Below are 14,056 nucleotides of genomic sequence, written 5' to 3' on the forward strand. Positions count from 1 at the left end.
ATCTCTTGTCGAGTCAAAATGTTTTTTACCCATCTTCCACATTATGCTAATCCGCCATATTTTAGCCTTCGTATACCTGCGCCCCCTGACCTGCTTTTTTGAGACTTGTCATTCCATCGTGCAGATAGACTGCGCCACGCTTAAAGGATAAGAATATCCCTCTTGCAGCCGTGGTGAGTGGAAATAAGAAAAAGTCATTCACGCGTTGCTTCGAAGCGATTGCTGGTACGGAATTTGAGTTTATTAAGAATTTTCAAAGTTCACGGAAAGGATCGCGTAAGTGGTACAGGTGATCCTCTCGGCGCACGACCTTTTCTCTGGTTTCTTTACCCCAAGCAGAAAAGGTATATCTATATTTTTCCGAAAGTGCAGGATACAAAAACGAGGGGAAGAAACATCGAAAAAAATCTGGAGTAAAAATCGTACTAGAAAAGCATTCATTGGGAAAAAGGAGCCGTGTATACGAGTATAATAAAATGGTGAATTGCATTCAGGTGTATATATGGACATTCGCCGTATATATAAGTGAACGAGCGCTCCTGCACGGTTGAATAGATCAATAAACCACTCGATTTTCCGAATGGAATTCTGAAATATAAATAAGCGAGCACGAGAGAAAAAAACTGAGAAAAAAATCGACAACCAAGGAGAAGAAAAATGGTTAAACAAAATTGACCGGATGTAGATAATCCTCGGTCTCTCGGCGAAGAGAGACCCTAAAAAGTGGGGGAAAAAAAGAGAATTTACGAAGGGTCGTTCAAACTCGGACGATGCACATTTGCAGGACATAGGGGATATTCGCTTCTGTGTTATACTGGCGTAATCCTATTTTCAAAACTGCAGCATCCTTCGTGCAGAAACCTTGCGTCGCAGCAGCTAATCTTCGGGATAACCCGACACCCACCAGTTATAAAAAATGTTTTGCTCCAAAAAGACGATGCTAATCAATCAGCAAATCTATATTTGCGACAAAGGCAGAAGCTTCGATACAAGAAGCCGTGATCAGTTCCTCCACCCACGCAAAATTAAAATATCTGCACTTTACGTTTGGCTTTAATATATTGCGCTAGATCGAGACGACGCATCGTTTATTTTGATAAAGATTCTTGACACATTGAAGGAAAGAAACAATTGTATACTTTTTACAATTTTAAGGTATAATACACAACTTGCTTGGGAAGTAGAAATACCAATTTACTTATAATTGATTGTTCAGGGACAATCGAACTGGATTGGTTGCTGAAAAAACAACGTGAATCACGAACGTGGATCAAGTAAAAGAATTACGAGCCGGTGGTATCGCGAATCTGTTTTTTACGCTGTCTCGAAGCCCGAAGTCAAAGAGGCATACGTGATTTGAAAGAAGAAACCAAAACTGAGAAAATAAAAAGCGAAGTGACTGGAGAGAGAATGAGAAGTCGTGAATTTCTTATTTTTTTCGCGAATAGAATACTACGCGTGGCTTCCAGCTGCGGGACATCTGCACTGTCCGAATATAAATTTGACGTATACAGTCAGTGAACTCTGGGATCGGTCCACGTGACTGCAGCGCAGTGTGTTACACGAAAATGTGTATAATACCTATAGGTACACGACTTGGATCCCGTCCGGTCCAGAGGGAATCATGTCAAACGTCATGTTCGGTGCATCGGCCGTCTAATTATATTCCACGAGCAGCAATATCCCTTGTACTAAACTGAAACTGACCCGAAAAAAGGATCATCTAGACATCATCGTGGACTTAATGCGGCTGTCCCACGTCGCGTTGGTCGTCCCCTGCGATTTTGATTGGTCTAAAATTTTTGCCGCGCATCTTCCGTCCGCAAGATTAATTTTTTTAATTCTTTTCCCTCAATTTTATTCGTTCATTATTTCTAATGCAAATGAGAAATATCGTAGCATCAGACTTTACTGAGGCGTAAAAATCGAGGAATGGCCTGTACATGTATAGAGGCAAGCAGATGCGGAATACGTCGCTAAACGAACCACGCGTTGCTCCGCGAGTCAAGAACTGAGTAACAGGACACCGAGAGCAAGAGCGGAGAAAAGGATCGACGAGCCTTGACACAGGAGGAAAACAAATGTAGGTATTCGGGAAGATTCTCTAATGAATTCCATGATTTATCGTGTTTTCGAGGCTTTTTTCCCCGCGCAGTGGGAAAAACCGAAGGAAACGAGCGTCGCCGCGTAGCACCGGTTTTCGAAAACACACCCCCCCCCCCCCCCCCCCCTCCCTCCCCACGGGAATTCTCTCCGCTGACGTAGAAAACTCGCCTGATTCCCTCGGAGACACGTCGCTCAGCCCTTATGGTCACCGTTTTGGGGCGCGAGGGATTAGCGTGTTACATAAAGAGCGTGGGGCATATTTTAGTAATCCTTTTGATGAGCGGCTCGTTGCCGCTTCGCCCCTGAGCGGCGCCTTTGACGCGTGGGTGCGGCATACAAATCGGTTCCTTCGCATTTCAACACGTTCTCGGTGAAATTATACCCACCCAGCCGCGATCACGGCGCGCCAGCTCTTCTCTGATCTTGATTATGATTTATACGTCTCGAGATATTACGCTCCCATCTTCTTATCTCACGGACTACCGGCTCCTTACACTTCCTAGGCCCTCGCCCCACCAGGACGAAGACAAATCACCCGGCGCCCAAACCTTCCTCGGAGAATTATACTTCTCGGGTGAAAAAAGCGGCCGCAAGGTTCGCGCGAATGTGCTAATCGCTCATTTTTCGTTTCGCAGGTTTTTTTTTTTTTTTTTACTCACCCTCAGTGAAAAGCATATCATCTTACGAATGGTGCAGAAAATACATTAACACCCTTTCAATTTGAGCCTTCGACATTTCAGAATAACTAGACACCGTGTCACAAGATATTAATTATTTCTATACAATATTTAGTCTTCAAGTAAAAAAAAGGGCCACAGGGACTAGATTTATTGCCTCGTCGAGAATGTTGGTAAAAAAAAATCACTACTCCGTGTGCGCGTGTGAGTGCATAAAACATCGGGGATAAGTGCATTTGATGTTCTCGAGTAAGTAAACTTGGGGAGGGGGAGAGGCTGGGCATTCGGAAGGTTTTTGCGAATTGCGATATAAATAGATTTCGGCGATGTAGCGGGCGGCGTCGACATGTTTGAGAATGTTTTCTCAGCTGGCGCTTGAGGCTGCGGAGGCCCCGAAGAGACGTGGTCGACGTCTGAGAAGATCTTTTCAGGACTCCCGGGACATGGTCGGCTGGCCACAAAGCCCGGTCCTTTCATACGGCTTTTATTGTACTTTTTACACAATGTAATTCGTCCAAGAGTCTACTGCAGCCTTGGCAACGGAGTATTGGTCGGCAGTGGAACGTACAAGGTACCTATACTCCGGTCTTGTGCGCACCGTGTGCAGAGGCGCATCACAACACTGCGCCGCAGCCTTTACCGAATTATCAAAAAGCGATTGCCTGGACAAAAGTTCCTGGAATTTACCTTTAATGTGTTATTATAGCTGCTTGCGACGCGGATCAAGGTTTACCTTCACCAGATCGAAAGCCTTTCGAACATTTATTATGTTTTTCTAACACACACGAGGCAGTTCATTCCTCCATCCATCCCACCCACCAAAACCGTGCCGGATTCAACCTTTGTCAGATCTGTTTACCCTCCCCTGATTGCCAACCACTTTTACTCCTTTCATGTTTCGATAAAAAAAAGCATGGCTAATCTCTCGCAGTGATTCGGGGATCCGGGGACTCTTTTAAATTATCGTAAACGTGAGTACATCCATCGGTGTGACAATAAGATTATCCGAACGATTCACATCCGATACAATGACCTCATTCAACTATCAAGTCAGCTATTTTCAGCATATTGTATTCATTTTTCAATATTGGATTACAGTCTCTAAAAAAATTCGCAGTTTATTAACACTGTTCATGTGTTTCGTACATGAAATTATTACTGGAAATTATTTATATCTCTATGCCGTCATCGTTGATGCGCAGATAAATTGCTTGAGAAAAAATCATTGATTGATTATCTGTATGCTGAGCAAGTGAGATCAAATAAAGTTAAAACGCATGAAACGCGTTATAGACAATTGCAACGCATCACAATCATAGAAATATTAAAAATGGTTACCTTTTCTGCATATGCGGCTATCGGAATGCCCTCATTGAATGTTGTCAAAGCCCAATGGTTCCATCTTCCGAACACAAGTTATAGCACACTCACAGAATTCACAAAACAACCGTAACAACGCACTGACACATAAAAACATCGTAAGATTCTTAACCCGTAAATCACCCACGTGATTAGCACAACAAAAATTTCCGTACCGTTTGTTCAAAGTAACGCGACCGATGGCGACCAGCGTCGAAGCTCTACTGTTGATAACACCGTCCTCGAGTCGTTTCGGTCGACCTTTCCGGTGTTGTTTCGCGACTATGACAACAACACTCGAGTGTATAGACACGGTTTGGCGATGTCTTTCAGCAAGAATGGTACCTCTCACATTCGTTTACCCACTTTCCAGCCGTTGATCGTGTAGGAGGCTGTAACAGGGGCGTTTTGCGGTTCGTTTGAATAGTTTTTAAGGGTCAACGAGGCGATGTTGAACCTTAAATGATTCGTGAGGGCGATAATCGTTGCGAAAACATGCAGGGAGCAGGATGAATGTGTTGGATTGGTACTTGGGTGAGTGGTTTGCCTCAAATATCCGACGGAGCGTTACTCGCTCACTTGAATTCCACCGTGCTTGCCTGCCTCTGCACCATAGAAGTTGCGTCAGATTAGCTTGGATGTCTTCTGTCTGGTTTGGCACGCTCCTTCTCCTCCGAGTGAGTCTCCTTCGCAGGTGCCAACTCAGCTGTGTTCTAATCCGATTCTCAGATCGATCGATCGATCCCTCTGTTTACTTCTAATACGCGTTATACGTCGTTCCGACAATACGCTGCCAGACGAAAACAAACATGGCTTCGTGTGAAGTAAGGACGAAAAGAAGAAGAAGAAAGAGGAGAATTATCAGCGATGAATTTATCGCGAGAATTTTAACCGTCGGAGGAAATGATTATTGGTGGACATATTTTGAAAAAGATTTTGAAAAATGACAAGACGGCCTGCTGATCTTATCGTCTCCTGATGGAACAGCCTTACGGGTAAAGGAAGTACCGCGTGATTTCTTATCCAATTTCCATCTGGCAATATCACGTTACCCTATACACAGCTCACACACGATTTCTCGCACATGCGGCGACTCTTTATCTCTCTGCGGCAAGACGCTCAATTCCGCTATTGAATAACGTTTCAGATATATTGATTTCCAAAATTCTGGTATTCTTTGATCGGGAATGATGATACTTATCCACCGCCGTTGTGTGTAGAATATCAAGTAGAGGCGTATAGTGTTTCACGTCTAATCGATCTAATCGATTTAATCTCGTCCCAGCTGTGCCTTTAAAATTGGTTTCAATTAGTTAACGAGAAGAAATATACAAAATCAATCGTTTCCAGTGTGACGCTACCGAGTTCCAAGCTGAAGGCGAAAGTTTGCTACACTCATGGTGTGTGAACTACGCGTTTCTAGAAACGCGATTCTCAAACGAACTTCTCTGCAACGTCTGGAAAAAATAGAACTTTGTTTCTTCAAAACCACGTGGTTATTTCGGGGTATTCAGGTTACTATCAATCATCGGAAGCGTGTCCGAATATCAGAGCGATAAAGACAGACGGGGAGAGGATATGTAGAGTATAGTTACATCGAGGTGTTGAGAAGGCGACGCAGGATGGAAGAAAAGCGTGATCCCGAGGCATCGGTAATAAAAGTTAATATAAAGGATTCCGTGGCCGTAAAAGGACGGCGGCTAGGCTTGGGGCCGTATTTCGGTCCGATAACTGACGGATCGTGTATCAGGCAGGTAGGGCTTGGAATTAACCGGAATGAGGAGCGGCCAGGCGACACAAAGACGCCAATAAACTCGGCCTAAGTATATCTAATGACATCATTTGACCGCCAAATGCAGGAGCCCTGACAAAGCCTCAAAGGATTTCGTCGGAGGCGTAAAAAACCTATCCGAAGGTATCGACAGCCTCGCGTTTGTTGGATCCGTTGCAGCATGGCAGCAGCTATACGCCTGATATAATCTCGAGCTATTCGGCATTGAGCAGCGCATCGCCGCGTGCGTTATACCCACACCTTTGTATATTGTATACGTACATGTCATATCCGTACAGAAATCTCTGCGTCAGATTTTTATTTTGAGATTTCATTGAGACGAAGGTGAAATTATTATTAGTCCAATTTCTACGTCACATAAATTCCACGAATAGATCAGCCTTGCAATTTACGTACTTCACTTTGCACGGCGAGAACTCGTCTTGTGTATTTACCTTCTTTGATTATCTTCACCGGAGTCGCTCATGCAGAGTCTACTACCATCGTCGTACTGCACATATAATCTGCTGTAAACTTCGGGAGGTGATGATTTGCAGCCTCCTTCGGTATATCCGTCCGGCCTAAGATCTTGGAGCCGGGAAAGAAGCGAGGGGTGGGGGACAGGGATTCGAAATTAAACTTTAGATTCAATTTCGCGGGGCGTCAACGACTGACGTCGTGTCCGCCCACCGGTACCAAGTTGATATACGACACGCTACTTCGGACTCTCTTCTTCACCCTCCTTCTTCCCCTTCACCCGCGATTTTCGACTCATTCCGATTTGTCTCTTGGCGATAAACTTGAGGCGTATCATTATTTCGTTTTCAAACGGAAGAAAAAAAATCATCACCGCACGTCGTTTCGAATCGATAATTTTTTCACGTCATTCTCGGAAAGTTCACCGCAAGTCATTAGCACCGATTGTTCTCGTCGAAGCGTAACTGAAACCCTCACATATCACCAATTTACTGATTTTCTCGAACTCACGCTTAAGGACGGAGAAAAGACTGCTTTTTCGATTACACTAAGAGGTATAAGATTTTGTATAAGTATACCGGTCTTCGTATATAATTTCGACGTAGGCGGTATCGCCGGATACACATTATTATATTTTACACGGTATTCGCGACGTTATAAGGAGTGTAAATTCAAGATTTAAAAAAATTTATCCATTCCCAAGTGAGACTAATCCTCGCAGAAATAATCTCCTGCTTTACCACTTGCGTCCAGCAGGATGCTGCAGTGATATTTAAAGATCTTTTGTACATCTGCATTTGCCAAAAGAACGAATTCTGCTTTTCAGGTTTCACACAAATTCAAGAAAGATGTACGTAGATGGCTGCCCTGAATTCAAATCAGCGATTGCAATCTACAAAGATAATTTATTCCGGACAATTAATACTTGGAAATTTTTATTGCTGAATTTTGAACCGCTTTAATGCCGCGTGCGAATCGTAACCCGCCACCTACTCGCTGCCTGTGCATACATCCGTGCATATATACGCGGCCTCGCGGTTCGTCGTAAATTTCTTGGGTTATCATCGAGCGCGATCTTATTTATCTAACAAATAATTATTCCCGATTATCTCTCGATGATGTATGCTTCGGCAAACGGAGATCAGAGATACGCTCAGCTCAACACTATCGAACCTTTGTTTAACGATTGTACACGTGCAGTAACACGCGTAGATGTAATACTCGGAGCTCCAACCGATTCGAACAATTCTGTTAATTTACGACTTATGGTCGCTTCCAGGTAAAAGAAACCATCACGGGTACCTTATTCGAGCACCCTATTTCAAATTAATTTTCAATATTTGTATGTAGCCACTCATACGGAACACGAATTCAAAGGTTTAAATTCTAGGAACGTTCCATTTGCAAAACTCCATTCGCAATACACAAAATTCAGTCGACATACTGCGAATGTTTCACGTCTGGCTGCGGCGGCGGGCACGGAATTGAAGGTAAAGGAAGTGGGTGTAGGTATAATAAAATAACGAAGGGAGATTCGGCGAGGCCGGCGAATAGCGTGAAATAAAAGTTGGGGATATAAAATAAGAAACTGATTAAAATTAGCGAGCGTGGCGAAGAAGAAGAAGAAGGCGGAGGAAAAGGAGAAGGAAAAGGAGAAGTCCGGAGGATGAAACGAGTTCTGGTATAGATTAACAGCAAATGGCAGGGGCGATTCTCGGCTGCGGTTGAACCGGCTTGAATCTGCAGCTTGCCGACGCCAACGGCGAAAACAACGCAAAAAATTCCGAAGCTTAGTGCCTGACCTCTGAACCCTCGGCTCTCAATATTTCATCGTTTCGCCAATGCATACCCATAAATCAGACTCCATCGTTCCTTTATTTCTGGTAATTAACGACAAATGCTTGGCTGCCGCCAAACAACGCGTTACACGTACGCCTGGCGATAATACTTTACGATTTCAACCTCGTAACCCCGAGTTCAAGTTCAAGTCTCGCGAAGCTCTTCGCTGAACTTATTTAATGAAAATAAATTTGAAAAAATTAAGGAACCTGTAAATGGAACCGCGTTTTTATCGTGTGTCATTCATAGCCGCATCCTGCTAGCGGAGAGCTAAGAAAATACCTGCAGGCTCATTTGTCTGAGGGTGCAGCGAGCCTCGACGTGAGTAATAATTCTTGTCACGTATGAAGGGGTGGGAAAAGAGAGAGAGAGGAAAAAATGAGAAAAAGGGAAGAACATCTACGGTAAAGAAGTGAAAAAAGTAGGGTAAATATAAGACGATTTTGACACCTAATTTCATGTGGCTGGTGCGCGGTGGAGAGATTGATTAGTTCGAAATGCAAATAAAAACTGTTTGCTTAGGCCAGCCTGTGAAAATACGTGCCCCACCACGCCTATAACGCGGGACACGTTAAAACCATTAGAACCACCGAATCAAGCCGGTCTAATGATTCTACTGTGTTTCGTCAGTTGCGCGTATTTGGCCAGTTGGTCCGTTTCTCCGACGCTAAGTTCTGACGCATGACGAAGAGTGATCGATCTTCGTCTCGTTTCACTTTCTTGAAATCGATTTGTCTCTACGGATAAACAGCTGTACCGGCGTAAGCTCTAACGTTACCGTTTATAGTCCCATGCGTGCGGTCGAAGACGTGGTCGTTTCTTGTGATTCGGTTGCGGCGAAGGGCATTTCGATTGAACCGACGACGACGGGGAGAAGCGAAGGGCGGAGACGAGGGAATGAATTTCAATGTCAAACGATATTTACGATTTTTGAACAAGCGCGTGGCGTGGTTACAAAGGCGTGAAGAGAGTGGGTTCAACCATGGCACGAGGCGTGGAGGCTGCGATAGACCGAAATTCGAATTTCCATAATTTTTTTCTAGAACCAGCTGTACCGGGTATTCTGTGAATTACCATCTAAATTTGCCATTAGTAACGCCCCCTAAAACAACCAATTTAAATCCAAAAGTCGAGGAAGAAAAGAATTAGAGGCAAGAGAGAGGGGGAGGAAGAGAGAAAGAAACCGAAAATTCAAAACCATAACTTTCCGTCACGCGCGATGTGATTATAATAACAAGAAAAAGAACCTTGGAAGGAAGATACGACCCATAAATTTCCCTCTAATTGGATATATCGACCCGGAGAATATTTTCCGGTGAATTCAACACTTTCGGATTAGTCGCTTTCAGAGCTTAACGTCTGAAATTTGAAACGTGAGGTAGAGTCAGAGTTCTCAGTAAAGAAAAAGAAAATGAAAAAAAAAAAAAAATAATAAACCATCCAAACGACCAAACGTGACAAAAATAACTCCTTAATGACCGATATTATCTCTTTATAGACCGCGTCTTCGTCTTCCAAATTGCGAAGTTCAACGCTTTGAAAAAACCTCGCTGAGGTGGAAATGAACGAAGGAAGGTTGCGTTTTCTGTGTTGGCTGTGCGCAGTTCAGTGACACCCATAATGGCGCGTTTCGCACAATGTCGTCTTCATTCAGAAATCGTCTATTTTGAGTTTTCTCGACACATACACTTCGGGCCTGACCCGCAAAACTGGACGACGCCAGTTGACCGTCGTCCACCGCTGGTATCGCGATCGTTATGGGCAGATTGTTGTCTAACAACATTGGAGTGAGTTGTACACAAAATGTCTAACAGGGGCTCGAACTAAGTGAACCGTGAATCGATGGGGTCCCGGCTCTGGGATCGCTGGATTTCTTGGACTCCTTTATATTCTCACCGTTTCGACATTGTGCTCCCGGACACCTTGGCCTCACGCTGTGATATTGTGCAACTTTTCAAGAATTATACAGACGGCAGGCGAAAACGGATTCTATTTTCTTCTCTTCTTTCTCTCTTCCTTTTTTTCGGGCAGAAATTTACCGCGTGGGTGGCGATTGAGGGACGCTTGCGTCTAACAAGCGTTTAAAAAATCTGGGACGCTGCTCCCTTCGCGAAATCGTGCAAAGCACTGCCTGGAGCTTGGAGGTGATATTGATCGGATCATTTAGGGGCGGCAGTGGCACCGGCGAATTGATGATCGACGTTTTCCGCGGTTTATTTTTATCTCGAGGCAGGGTTACAAGCCCTTCGCTTACAAATGAGTTGGGTTTTCAGAACAAATGGGGTGTTAGGTGTCTGGTGCCTGGAAGTCAGGGGACAGCTGCTGCCTACCAAGAAACACGTGGCTCTCGCCCCTTTCTATGTATCGCCCTATCAGTGGGATGGCGCGACTGAAAAATTACGATAGTTTTATCGCCTGACGTTCTTTAAACTTGGAACATTTTTAAGTGACGAAGGCAGGAAGCTCCGCCTCTCGAGAGATATCTGGATCGGAAATTCTCGCGGCGTTATTAATAATATATATAAATTCAACCCTCAATTTTAACAGAAGTTTCAAAGCAAATTGTCATCAATTTATCATTCACACAATCGTTTCTGGCATCCCAGTAAAAGCCGGAAGGTTTGGTTCGCGCTGGTCTCCGACTCTCGTCTCTTTTCTATCCCCTATTTTTCTCTCGTCCAGCCACGTCCCGACATTTGTCGCGTTTTATATCCATCTGACGCGGGTGATTCTCTGCCACGGCTCTCACGATTATCTGGCAAATAGGTTTTAGCTTTCAGACCGGGTCCCGTTTATCTGTACAAAAGACAAGGACCACGAGGCTGGTCGAGTGCCGATCGATGAATGGACTCGAGGGCTCGGCGCTTATGGTCCGGCATTGGATTTATCCGGGGAGCGGAGGCGCGAAGGAATTGGGCTTTTCTCACGCGGTGGAAAGATAGGACCCCAAGGCGATGACGGCGATGACGATCCCGTCGTCGAGCGAAGCGGAGCATCGTGCGGGTGAAACGGTGATTCGTTTCCAGCGGGAGATATCAGGAGCTGCAGGTCTCCGGATATCGAGGCGTGATCGGTGCGGGTGTAACTCAGCCGGACAGCGGCGGCAGGATCGAAGTGCTGGGCAAAGAGTCCTGGAGCGTCGCGTCGTTTCCCGCCCGGCAGATGGCTTGTAGCAAATAAAGGAATACAAAATATTTTACATTTAGATTTGAAAGGACCGCATTCCTAATTTTCAGTCTAGCCCACATCCAATCTCGCCCCGCAACGTACAATGCTACCCTATTTCCTTGACACGTACACAATCACGTCAGCGTAATCCTGTTAGGAGACGCTCCGCTGCCCGTTGGGCGTCCCGCTGAGTCCCGGGGGTGCAGACGCGTGGGAGGAATAACTGCAGGGATCGGCCTGCTTTCGCTTGGCGATAACGCTGCAGGGCGTTTGAAAATTGACTCCGGTAGCTTACGAGTTCGTCAAATTTTTTTGCGCAGCTTTTTCTTACTGCGAAAAAAAAGATCCATAAGATCGAGCGACGTTTTATGATCGATTTCGCGTTGGTCGAGTCGTACATGTGGGTGAATATGTTTGTATTGTGGTCTGATGTCCCGAAATCTCAAAGCCAAAAATCACCGCTATACTCTACCGATTTAAAATCCTAAACCCCGAGCTTAACCAACGCGGCTAACCCTTTCAAGTCCTGCATTGCTTGTAAGGCCGACAATTTCTCGGGTTAATTCGCGCGTTGTTCGAGGACAAGGGGAAATAAGTTTAGCAAACATTTTTGGCAAACATCGTACGTATCTCTCGGCGTACGGAAGGGGTAATCCTTTCGGGCTGAATTACACACTCATAAAAGGATCCAGACTCGCGCTTACTTTGCATTTCAGGACACGAATATGACGGTGAGCTGTGTATATCGCATTGTGGGATTTAGTTGTAAACAAGATTTAAAGATTTGTCCTGCCGCATACCTTTCTCGGGGGGGAGGAGGAGGGAAAAAAGGGTTCAAATGCAAGAAGCCTCGGCAGGCCGCGGTTGTTCGTCTTCGTGTTTATACGAAACTAAAAACCGTGAAAAACTTAACGCAAAGAGGATTCCGCCCAAACGGGATCGAGATTCACCGCCCTTTTTATCGCCCATGCGGTATTATAATGCATATTGTGGAACCCAATATTTTAAGTTCCAGCACGCTCCTTTTTTTCCTTCTGTATCAAAAACATGCCGGTTAATATTCAGGGGAAATTCAATATTCGATCGAGGATCAAAGCCCCGAGGGTTATGCAGTAGGTGCGTGGCGTGCGTGGGTGTCGGATTCCTGCACGAATCGGTGTTATTTTCAGCAAAGAAAGGATTACCACAAATACCACCGTTTTAATCCAGTCAGATTATGAAACTCAATAGCTTCGATATCTCGAGGACTTAGCGATATAGTGTTACCAATTTTTGAGCAACTGGGTCACACGAACGTCACTCATATCCAACGGAACCTCGACAATCAGGGTCTTTTAGGTCCTGATTTACAGCACTCGAGTCTGCAGTCTATCCGTTTGTCTACACTGATTAAATAATTATTTTTTCTCCAACTTTTATTACTTTCACATCGTATCTTACACCAAGCCTTACCGAATATGAAAATCCATTACTTTCTCGGCCCTCGTCCTTCGAGCCGAGATCGACGCCGTCGACACGAATTGAACGTCAAGATGTAAGAAGCGTGTGTTTAAAATTGATGACTGCGTCCTCTGTGATTATGTCCCGTCGATGAATTGATGCAAAGATCACGAACTCTCGCTGCACGCGTGATCGATCATGGAAGTACGTGACCAGCGGGGCTATTCCACGCTTTAATTAAAGATCTATTCATGGAGGGTAATTAGTGATGAATTACGAAAAGTGCGGAGTTTGTCGGTTGGAAAAATGATGAATTCTTAGCTAAGCTAATTCGGACAAATTGCGCCGATTCAAAAGTGGATCGCGATCATTCCTCACGACAGCCACTGAAGCAGCGACGTGGGTTTCAAAAGCTCGCGAGATGCGAGTTAACGGGCGTTTCGAGGTGCGAGTAATAGGTCAGTCGGTTTTATCTATAAAAAAAATCTCCCCTCGTTGGGGGGCGTTGGCCAGCCTTTCACAGGTGTAAAACGCCGGAGCGAGCTGTCCTATCGTGCAATCGATTAATTAAACCGCATGAAAAGAGGTTAATTCAATGTTACTAAGCAAATATCAGCGATAGAAATCTTTAATTTACCAACGAACCGTCAATGTCTTCTCTCCCCCCGCCCCTCCTCTTGTAATCAACCCTGATGAGATATCTCTTACAATCGGGGCACCGTATCTCCACTCGACATTTCTCACGGCAAGTACATTTCGCGCCCATTATAAATATGTATGTGTGGCTAACGTGCATTTCGTTCGCTCGACTCTCATGCTCGAGCTTTGTGCGGATGTAGCGGTTCGCTTTTTTATATCCCTGATTCCCATCTGCACCGTGCGGCTTGCCAGCCTCAACTACGGAACGCAAAACACGCCGATCGATCGGCGCAGCTTTATTGGTCGAGATCATCGGGCCCCTGTCCATTTCCGGGGCCCCTGTGTATATACTTAAGAATTTGGTGGAGGGGGCTGGAGGCCAGATATTAATAATTACATCGGTAGTAAAATCGGCCACGAAATCGCGTCGGCTCGATCGCTGTTCTCTGGCTACAAGAGTGAGTATTCTTTCGTATTGCTGCGGAGTGCTTTTTTTTATCAGCCGAAATACACCGGCTCGATCTCTATGCCTCGGTCTTCGGCATCATTGATCCCGACCAATGCCTTCGGGTCCGTGCAC

The 14,056-nt window shown here is 45.0% G+C and overlaps 1 protein-coding gene across 2 annotated transcripts in view; it reads right to left on the reverse strand.

Annotated features, from left to right (window-relative positions):
• The window catches only part of LOC124405311 (protein hairy-like), a 97,732-nt gene extending 92,933 nt beyond the window's left edge, over window positions 1-4,799 (reverse strand). For both annotated transcript variants that reach the window (XM_046880123.1, XM_046880122.1), the window contains exon 1: window positions 4,122-4,799. The gene's annotated coding sequence lies outside the window, so the exon portion shown is untranslated. The remainder of the gene's footprint in view (window positions 1-4,121) is intronic.
• Window positions 4,800-14,056: the final 9,257 nt, after the last annotated feature.

This window comes from Diprion similis, chromosome 4 (assembly GCF_021155765.1).
Source record: "Diprion similis isolate iyDipSimi1 chromosome 4, iyDipSimi1.1, whole genome shotgun sequence".
Lineage (NCBI taxonomy): Eukaryota > Metazoa > Arthropoda > Insecta > Hymenoptera > Diprionidae > Diprion > Diprion similis.